Source organism: Calypte anna, chromosome W (assembly GCF_003957555.1).
Source record: "Calypte anna isolate BGI_N300 chromosome W, bCalAnn1_v1.p, whole genome shotgun sequence".
Lineage (NCBI taxonomy): Eukaryota > Metazoa > Chordata > Aves > Apodiformes > Trochilidae > Calypte > Calypte anna.
In genome coordinates this window covers 1,277,099-1,287,020 of record NC_044276.1, presented here as the reverse complement: position 1 = coordinate 1,287,020, position 9,922 = coordinate 1,277,099, and the positions used below count along the sequence as shown (strand labels likewise).

Sequence of the window (9,922 nt, the reverse complement as noted above, 5' to 3'; positions counted from 1 at the left end):
ACTTCAAGGTCTAACCAGGTGTTCCAGCAGAGACTCACGAACAGTGCTCCAAGCCTATAGCCCACAGGGTTGACTAGCCTGGATCAGTGCTGTTGCTCTGAGACTGACTGACATCTCAGCTGGCTTGCTCAGGAGTGAGCCCTGCCTGTGTCTCAGGCCTCACCTTTTATTGGCCCCCTGGTCCTGCTCATGCACAGTGGGGACTCACCCTAATTGGGCACAGGTGGGCTTGACACAAGCCCATGCTCACTCCCTGGCAATTAGTGGCACCTGGTTGCCTCGTTACACTACACTTTTGGTATTTTAAAACGGATGCTAAAAGATGTTGATAGTGTCAGACATGCAGTTTTACAATATTGTGCTGCCACTGACTTTTTATTGTTAGCTTTTTGGTTATGTTTCTGAAGACTTTGATGGAGTGTATTTGCATAAATTTATCTGATCATTCAGAGTCAATTCAAAACCAAAAACATTTGATTAAGGTAACATGAAAAAATTAACTGTTGCATATACTGGGTTAGATGAATGGTTAAATCATTTAAGGATATGGGGATAGCTTAGAGATTTAATTAGACAAGGTTTATCAATTATTGTTGGGGAAACAGTTCAGAAATATACAGGTTGTGAGCAATCCTGACTTACTTCAATTTAGGCCACATTGGGTTAATGGTTATTGAGGCCTAGTTAGAGGCTTTCTGAGAATGAGCTACTGGGAAAGAGATAACTTAATTGGCAACAGAAGAGGAAAATAATTATGTGAGAAGATTCTTTCCGTGAGAATGGCATGTGTAATTGGAATATAAAGCCACCTGCATGATAAGATGGTGTAAACAAGACTTCTCTATATAAAGTGAGTGTAAGTTGCTAATAAACGATTTCATACAATCATATTGATGTGCACATGGAATCCTTAAGCCTCCGCAGACTGTTTTCCCACAAATTATATTTGTTATTATTGGTTTTGATAAAAAAAAAAAAGAAAAAAAAAAAGGCGGAGTGCGATGTCAAGACATTCCTGGAGTGGACCCGGGACAGATCATTTTGCCCCTTATGCAGGACTATTTGGTTTGGGTACTGCGAACTTCAACGGACCTGCAAATAGCCTTGGCACAGTTTGGCAGGGAAATAACGAATTCTTACCCCTCATATCGCTTGTTACCACTTTTATCTAACATGCAGTGGGAGTCATGTAGTTTTTTGTCTGACAGTCCAGTGGACGGCATAACGGTCTTTACGGATGCTGGAAAAAAATCCCATAAAGCTGTTGTTACCTGGGAGGACACACCTGGGCAATGGAAAGAACATTTAATTCAAGGGAAGTCATTTGACTCTTTGCAAACCCTTGAACTTACCGCGGTTATTTGGGTTTTTGAAACGTGGAATAATACTGCTGTAAATATAGTCTCTGATTCACTTGATGTAGTAGGTATTGCTTTGAGAATGTATCATGCCATTTTGAAGGAAATTTTGAATAAGCATTTGTTTTTCTTATTGCAGAAGTTATTAAGACTCTTAGCAGAAAGAGAACATCCTTATTTTATCACTCATATCCGGAGTCATCTTAGTGACCGAGGTTTGGCTATCAGTAATAACCGAGCTGACCATTTAGCTGCACCAGCGTGGACTGGTCCTTCTGTTGATGTTTTTTCATGAGCTCGACAATCTCATGCATTTTTTCATCAATCTGCTAAAGTGCTAGCTAAGCAATTTCATTTACCTCTGGGGGATGCCCAGGGAATTGTGAAATCTTGTCCTGATTACCAAAAGGTTGATTTGGTATTAGGATGGGAGTCAATCCTAAAGGTTTGAAATCCTTGGAACTGTGGCAAATGGATGTCACTCATGTACAACAGCTTGGACGCTTAAAATATGTGCTTTTTTTTATAGATACATTTTCTATGGCCGTTTGGGCCTCTGCTCAGACTGGTGAGGCAACAAAACATGTTATCAGACATCTATATGTATCCTTTGCTGTTCTAGGAGTACCTCATTCCATTAAGACGGACAATGGCCTCACTTTTTCTTCTGCTCATTTTCGGCAGTTTTGTGGACAATGGGGTATTCGACATGTTACTGGTATTCCTCATAACCCTACGGGTCAAGCAATAGTGGAACGTTGCCATTCGGTACTAAAGACACTCCTTGAAAGACAAAAAAGAGGGGAGGAAGGGAGTCCTCCTCAGGACCGGTTAAGTAAGATTGTCTATGTCATGAACTATTTACGCTTTACAGGAGAACGTACAGAACCTCCGATACTGATTCACCAAAAAGCTTTAGCAGCCTTTTCTTCGGAATCTTCCCCCAAACTTTTGGTGGAATTCAAGAATTCCGTCACTGGAGAATGGGAAGGGCCAGCAGAGGTGAAACTGACTGGTCGAGGTTATATGTGCTTGCTTACAGGTACTGGAGTGCGTTGGGTACGGAGCAGATGGGTTCGACCATGGAAACAAATGCCTTTAAATGTGGATTCACAGTGATGTTTTTGATACAAGTATTTGTTTTGGGAGATTGTACTGATTTATTTTATTTCAGGCTGATTCCACCAGATTTTAGTAGTAATAGTGTTTTGGTTTTTAAAATTTTTCGTATGTGTTGTTAAATTTTTCTCATATATTGGTAAAGAGTACGATAAAGTCATGAGAATGTTTTTTCAGAGGCCGAGAATTTCTGCAGAGAGAAAGAAACTTCCCCCTCCACGACCCTTTCCCCTGCGGCTGCTTTTCTACCCCCCTTCGTGTGGGCGGTGATTGCTGCCAGCAAGTCTGCTACAGCTGCAGTTGCTGCCTCTGCCCCCGCAGATACTGTAGCTGTGAGCCCTGCTGGGAGGGGGGGAAAGGACACCACATAGCCTCGTAAAAAAAAAAAAAAAAAAAGTTTCTCTAACGCCTTTTGAAAGGTATGAAGCAGAAGTGGGAAATATTTTTACATTGTTCTGGGCACCAAATGTCCAAATTTCTTCAAGTTTAGTTTGAAACCATTAGAATACATGATTCGATAATAAACCTTTTTTCATTTAATTCATTAAAAAAAAAAAAAAGGAAAGAAAAGGGGAGAGCGTATACCCTTATGAGAAGGAAAAAAGAGAGTGATCTCATAAGAGCACTAATGAGTTATCAATAACATTTTCAATCAAACTGGTAAATGCAACAATTGGGCCTAGAATATAAGGGAAACTTTGAAATTCGGGTTTCTTGCTGCTTCATTTCTATCACACATAGCAGCAGGAAAAGCCTTTGGTAAGAATTGATAAAAATCATAAAATACACCAGTTAGCTTGTTGGCTTACAGATTTAATTAGGCAAGGCTTACCAGTTATATATGTTATTATTGCTTTTATATTACTAGTATGTTATTGTTGCTTTTGTATTTGTATATATGTTATTATTATTGTTTTTGCATTATTGGTATGTTATTGCTTTTGTATTAGTATGCTGTTTATGACAATATATCATTTGCATGTTATCTTACATAATGAAATGTCAGAATTGCTCAAAAAACAAAAAGGGGAATATGTTGGGGAAACAGTTCAGTAATATACAGATTGTCAGCAATCCTGACTTACTTCACCTTTAGGCTACAGTTAACCAGAACCAGAAGCAACCCTCCAGCCCGGGGCCTGGTCATGCTCTGACGGTGATATTTTCTCTCTTTTCTTCTCCCTTTGTTATACTTAACGACCATCGATTAAGGTGATTACTTTATACAAAAGGCCTTGTGCTAGTAAAACCGGCTTTCCCTGTTTAGAAATAAACTTTGTAACTAATTTTAAATCCAGCAGTCTGGTTATTTGTCAATTCAAGTGTGGTCTCTGAGTCAGTGGCTGAATTTTCCTCGCAATCAAAATATAAATAATAACTCGGATCGTAACAGACCCAATCTTAGTATTTTATCTATTCCTTATGGGTTTGATGGGCCAACCAATCTCCAAAAAAATTCAACTTGATCTCACCAGTCCAGATCTACCTAAACATTGTGTGTTTCCAGAGAAGGGCAATGGAGCTAGGGAAAGTTCTGGAACAAAAGTCTGATGAGGAACAGCTGAAGGAATTAGAGGAGTTCAGACTAGAGAGAAGAAGGCTGAGAGGACATTTTCTTCCTCTGTGTAAGTCCCTACGTCCCTGAAAGGCAGTGGGAGACAGCGGTTGGTGTCTTCTCCCTAGTAAAAAGCAACAAAACAATAGGAAATGGCCCCAAGTTCCACCAGGTGGAGGTTTAGAGGGTGCTTTAGGAACAATTTCCTTAGTGAAAATGGCCAAGGGGTGGAACAGGCTGCCCAGGGAAGTGGTGGAGTCACCATTCTGTAAGGTGTTTAACACTATGTAGAGGAAGTACTGAGGGACATGGTTTAGTGGTGGATTATGCAACATGATGAGTCAACTGCTAGAATTGAGGGGGGAAAAAAAGATCTTTTTCAAACAAAGTGGTGCCATGATTCTGTGATTCAAAATACTGAAGGAGACCTAATCAAGCCCATCCATGAGCTAAGGCAAACATGCTGAGCAGATGAAAGGACAGTGAGTGGTTTTCTGCCATGCAGATTGCTGGTGGAGGAACTGTCTCTCTTGCAGCATGACCACTGCAGGTTACACTACAGTAGAAGCCTCACTCCAGCACCTCCACATTGAAGGCCCACGGGCAGAAGTGCAGAATGACCTCATGGGACCTCTGCCAGGGACAGCTTGAAACCCCAAATGCATCTTGGGAGCAGCAGATCCCTTGGGTGAATGGAGAGAAGCCCTCCCTTGCCAAACCAACATGGGAGCCTCCAGGGCCCCTCTGCTGATCCCCAGGGTTATTTCTGGCTGGGGTCTGCTCCCCAACACAGATCCTGATCTCAGCACTGACTTTGTGGCAGCAGTGAGGCAGGAGCCCTGCAAAGCCCAAAGGTGCCATGTCTCAGCCTGGCTCTGCCCAGGCATGGCGCAGGGAGAGGGCAAGGCCAGGAAAAGGGATGCGTTTGGCTGCTGGATGTGGGGTCCAGCAGAGACGAGGAGTCAGGGGAGGGGATGGACAAAGAAGGGCACAGGTGACACAAATAGTGATGCTGGTTGTGAGGTCACTTCTGCTCCAGGAGCCTGATGGGTCAGCAGTTGGGCACTGTGGGGACAAACTGTTCATCACAAACCCACTCTACCAGCAGAGACAAGATGGGGCAGAGGGAAAGGGGAGAGGCCAAGAGGAGGTAGCTGGAACAGTGATGAGGAAGAGGTCACTGCCACTGCAGCAGCCTGTCTGACCATTTGGAGACCTTATGGCCAGCAAGCATGGTGAGGGCATCAGTGCATCAGAGAAGCCACACAGCAGAAATTCCATCATTGAGAAGGGGAGGGGTGAGGCAGGTACCAGACATCCCCCAGAGTTCTGCTCCCAGAGGCACCTCTGTTACAGCAAGCTGACCAACCCTGGCAGACCGGGTTCATGGCCACCCTGCTCAGCACTGGCACTGACACTGGTGAAGAATCTTTTCTTTGTCTCCAGGTTCATCATCCCCTGTTTCACCAACACCTTTTGAATTTGTATCCTTTTAATAGGAGCTGTGGTGGAGAGCCCTGCTCTCTGTTCTCCATGACCTCCTCATAGGTGCTGATAGGCTGCAGTGAGGTGTATCTCAACGTTCCCTTCTCCAGATGGACAAGCCCAGCTCCCCCAACTTCTCCTCACAAGCAAAGGCTCCAGCCCTGGCCTGTCTTGGGGGACATTCACTGACCCCCCTGCAGCTTGCCAACATCTTCCCTGTGTTGGCCAACTTAATTCCAGATGCAGTAACCTGCACAATCCCCTCCCTCCATCTCCTGGCCATACTCCTGGTCATTCAGCCCAGGGTGCTGGTGGCCTCTCTTGCTGCCAGGACACAAGACTCCTCCTGCCCAGCTTCTGTCCACCAAGGCTTTTCCCACAGGGCTCTCCCATCCAGGCAGCCCCAGCCTGGGCCATGGCCAGGGTGAGTCCCTGTCAGGGGCAGACCCTGGATTTGTCCTTCTGGGATGTCCTGAGGCTCCTGCCCATCCATGCTCCCCTCCTGTGCCCTTTCCCTGAGCACAGAGCCTTGCAGACCCCTTCAGTACAGACTCAGGCACAGAAGGTGTTGAGTCCCTCAGCCCAGCTCTGCTGCTGCCATTAAATCCCCACCCTGTCCCTACTCTGGCTTCCTACCAGGAGTCTCAGACCTCATTGGCAGAAACCTCCCACCCTCAGCTGACAAGGTCATCCTGGGAGGCTCTCTCGCTGACCCACAGGTGAACCCTTCTCACAGATATTGGAACTGTCTTGGGATTAATTTTTACCTTTTGGGTTTTGAATTGTTCTTCTGACAACCTGGCCATTCATGGCCTAGAAATGCCACTTCTTTCTTTATATGGTGTTGGGGACTGGATCAGATTCCAGTATGGTCCCTCAGGAGTCTATAACAGTACCAGTCCTGTTCAATATCTTCATCAATGACACAGAGAGTGGGACCAAGCGTACCCTCAAGGAGTTTGAAAGTGACACCATGCTGAATGGGTCAAGTGACACATTAGAGAGACAGGATGTGGAGACAGGAAGATGGTTTTAGTGGATAATCAAGGACTCCAGTAAGTGTTAGAACAAATTTTATAAGGTAACCAGGAAAGGAAAAGCAAGGACATTTTTTAGCTTTAGCAATACAGGTCTAAAAATTAATCATAGAATCATAGAATTGGCTGAGTTGGAAGGGACCTCAGAGATCATCGAGTCCAACCCTTGAACCACCGTTGCGGTTGCTAGACTATGTCACTGAGTGCCACATCCAGTCTCTTTTTAAATATCTCCAGGGATGGAGAATCCACCACTTCAGTGGGCAGCCCATTCCAATGCCGGATCACTCTTTCCGTAAAGAAATTCTTTCTAATATCTAACCTAAACTTCCCCTGGCACAACTTAAGACCATGCCCTCTTGTCTTGTTGAAAGTCGTTTGGCAAAAGAGACCAACCCCCACCTGGCTACACCCTCCTTTCAGGTAGTTGTAGAGAGCGATGAGGACTCCCCTGAGCTGCCTCTTCTTTAGGCTGAACAACCCCAGCTCTCTCAGCCTCTCCTCATAGGGTCTGTGCTCTGGTCCCTTCACCAGCCTGGTTTCCCTCCTTTGGACCTGCTCCAGGACCTCGATATCCTTCCTGAACTGGGGGGCCCAGAACTGGACACAGTACTCGAGGTGTGGCCTCACCAGGGCTGAGTACAGGGGCAGAATCACTTCCTTGGACCTGCTGGCGACGCTGTTCCGGGTACAGGCCAGGATGCCATTGGCTTTCCGTGCCACCTGGGCACACTGCCCAGGAATGTAGGAACATAATCAGGAATGACAAAAAAACACCAGTAATGATAAATGCAGTGGTTAAAAAAGGAAACAAACAAAAAAAAGCAGGGAATAAGATATTGTGGGAGTCATTTCTGGAGAACGATGATGAATTTCTCATTGTTGAAAAATATCATTGCAATCAGTTTCCTGATAGAATCCTTGAGCTCCTGGTTCCTCATGCTGTAGAAGAGGGGGTTCAATGCTGGAGGAACCACCAAGTACAGAAATAACACCACCAAGTTCAGGGATGGAGAGGAGATGGAGGGGGGCTTCAGGTAAGAAAACATGCCAGTGCTGATGAACAGGGAGACCATGGCCAGGTGAGGGAGGCACGTGGAAAAGGCTTTGTGCCTTCCCTGATCAGAGGAGATCCTCAGCACAGCCCTGAAGATCTCCACATAGGACACCACTATAAAAACGAAACAGCCAAAAGCAAAACAGATAGTGACCACAAGAAGCCCAATTTCCCTGAGGTAGGATTGTGAGCAGGAGAGCTTGAGGATCTGGGGGATTTCACAGAAGAACTGGTCCAGGGCATTGCCCTGGCAGAGGGGCAGGGAAAATGTACTGGCTGTGAGCAGCAGAGCAGTGAGAAACCCAGTGCCCCAGGCAGCTGCTGCCATGTGGACACAAGCTCTGCTGCCCAGGAGGGTCCCTTAGTGAAGGGGTTTGCATATGGCCATGTAGCGGTCATAGGACATGATGGTTAGAAGAAAAACTGCTGAATGGAGGAAGACAAAGAAGAGGAGCTGTGCAGCACATCCCTTGCAGGAGATGTCTGTGTTCTCCCAGAGGGAATTGGCCATGGCTTTGGGCAGAGTGATGGAGATGGATCCCAGGTCGAGGAGGGAGAGGTTGAGGAGGAAGAAGTACATGGGAGTGTGGAGGTGGTGGTCACAGGCGATGGTGGTGATGATGAGGCCATTGCCCAGGAGGGCAGCCAGGTAGATGCCCAGGAAGAGCCAGAAGTGCAAGAGCTGCAGCTCCCGCCTGCCTGCAAATGCCAGAAGGAGGAACTGGCTGATGGAGCTGCTGTTGGACATCTGATACCTCTGGGAATGGTGCACTGTCACGGGAGAAAAGAAAAGTGAGCAGTCACAGCAGACTACTCTCAAAAAAATTTCTTCATGAGAAAACATTTTCAAAAAAATTTCTTCTCTGAGACCCACAAACTGCTTCTTCCCTGTCCCAAATCCCTCAGCATTTCTGCTGCTCTGCAAGTGAAACCTTGAGGGTACTGAGAGGCAAAGGGTCTGTCCCTTAGTGCAAAATGAGTACAGCCGCTCTGTCCATCAGTCCTGCTCTCAGCTACACAAAGAGGCAAAGACCCTAAAGATGGGGTATCCTGACGGGAGGGTTGGCTGACCCCCAGCCCCAAACCCTGCAACCCCACAGCCCCAAATCTCAGGTGGTTTGGATTCTTTTCCTCCATGGGCACACCAGCAGGACATGACCTGCAGCATCAGTGTCTGAGCTGCACCCGAATCCTCTACACCCAGCCCAGCAAAAAGAAGGGGAAGAACAAGGGCAGAAGCAGGGGCATGAGGGGAATCTGCCAAAGTTCTGCTGCCAAGAAAATCGGGACAGGGAGACACAGGCAGAGACTCCAACATTTCTCTTCTCTGGTGGGGGGGCTGTTGGAAGGAACCTCAGAATTCTTTGCCCACGATCTGAAGGGCTGGGGGACTGTGCTGTGTGACAGATAGCATGGTTTAGCTCTAGGGAGGGCAGCAGCTCTGCAGGGGATGGCTGGAAGGTGCAGGAATCCCCCCTGCCATCCTCTTCCAGGCTGCAGCTCCCTCTAAATCCCTGCCCATCTCTGTCCCCAGCTCTCCTCCCTGTCAGTGCTCACAGCCCCCATCCCACCCCCTGAGTGCTCACCTCTGCCCTGCAGACCCCTCCTGGCAGCAGCAGAACCTGTCCAGGGGCATCTCTGGCTGTGCAGGGGCTCAGGAGCAGCTCAGACAAGGACTGAGGAGAACTGGGGTCTCTGTGCCTTTTGCAGAGTGCAGAAAGAGTTTTCCATGTTCTGCTGCCCATCCATCCAACAAGGAGTGGAAAACGCAGAGCACAGACTGCTTTTCAGGCAGGGAAATGCTGCCTCTGCACTGCTTCCAAAGGAGCCTCTTCAATGTCCTGGGGTGATGTGGAGCTGGGAGCTGAGCCAGGCAGCACCATCCTGAGTGCAGGAGGAGCCTGCCATGTCCTGATGGGCTTCACTCCTGCCAGCCACAGCTTCTCTCCAGAGTGCTGTCGGGAGCTCCCCGGGCAGGCTGAGAGCTGCCCCTGGCAGGCAGGCAGCAGAGTCCCTGCCCCAGCACACAGCTCATGGGCTGCAGGACTCTGCTCTGAAGGACAGCCCTAGGCACCCCTGCCTGTACGCACACTCTCAGCCCCTGCAGCCGTCTCCAGCAGAAGGAAGCCCCATGCCCTCTCCCTCTGACGCTGCTCCAGGACAGCCCTGCTCTGCCAAACCTTTTCCTCCTGCCCACCAAAATCCTCCGGAAGGATCCCATCAGCTGTGGCACAGGCTGCCAGCTGGGGAAGACACCCTCCAAGAAGCCCAGCTTCACTGCCCTGCAACCAGACTCACCATGGCAGAGGCT

The 9,922-nt window shown here is 47.6% G+C and overlaps 1 pseudogene; it reads right to left on the bottom strand.

The window, feature by feature from the left end:
* Positions 1-7,402: 7,402 nt before the first annotated feature.
* LOC115600039 lies at positions 7,403-8,371 on the bottom strand (annotated as a pseudogene).
* Between the last annotated feature and the right edge of the window lie 1,551 nt (positions 8,372-9,922).